The following is a 512-nucleotide window of genomic DNA, read 5'->3' as shown; positions in this document are numbered from 1 at the left end:
AGTGTGGTAACATTTAATTTGCCACAGTTCTATTTGTTCTGCTACAGTAACAACCGTGGCTAATTTGATGATTTAGCATTAGAAATGTTTGTACAAATGATTACCACACTTCAACCGTGGCTAATTAAATTAGTTACGATTTATTCTATTTTCATACATATTCCTCTTCCTGTTGCGCCGATTGTGTAACAATATTTATATTCAATAATACATTGGTAAAAGGTAATACTAAGAAATTAAATAAAAAGAAATTAATAATTGATATTAATTGAAATTTGTAGAAAAATTAATACTAAGAAATTAGACTCAATATCTCAAATTTTAATCACATTCATCTTAAAATAATTCACAAATACATGAGCATTAATAAGTTCACATAATATATGTATCATTCAAACCATTTGTTGAAACATTCCAAATTTGGTTAAAACTATGGGAAAGATAAATACACAAGCATTAATATTTCTATAGCAAAAGTTTCACGCATAATCACAAGGAACTTCTAGCCTTGC

The sequence above is a fragment of the Lupinus angustifolius genome, chromosome LG14, assembly GCF_001865875.1.
Source record: "Lupinus angustifolius cultivar Tanjil chromosome LG14, LupAngTanjil_v1.0, whole genome shotgun sequence".
NCBI classification, from domain to species: Eukaryota; Viridiplantae; Streptophyta; class Magnoliopsida; order Fabales; family Fabaceae; genus Lupinus; species Lupinus angustifolius.
Note: the sequence above shows the minus strand (reverse complement) of the source record.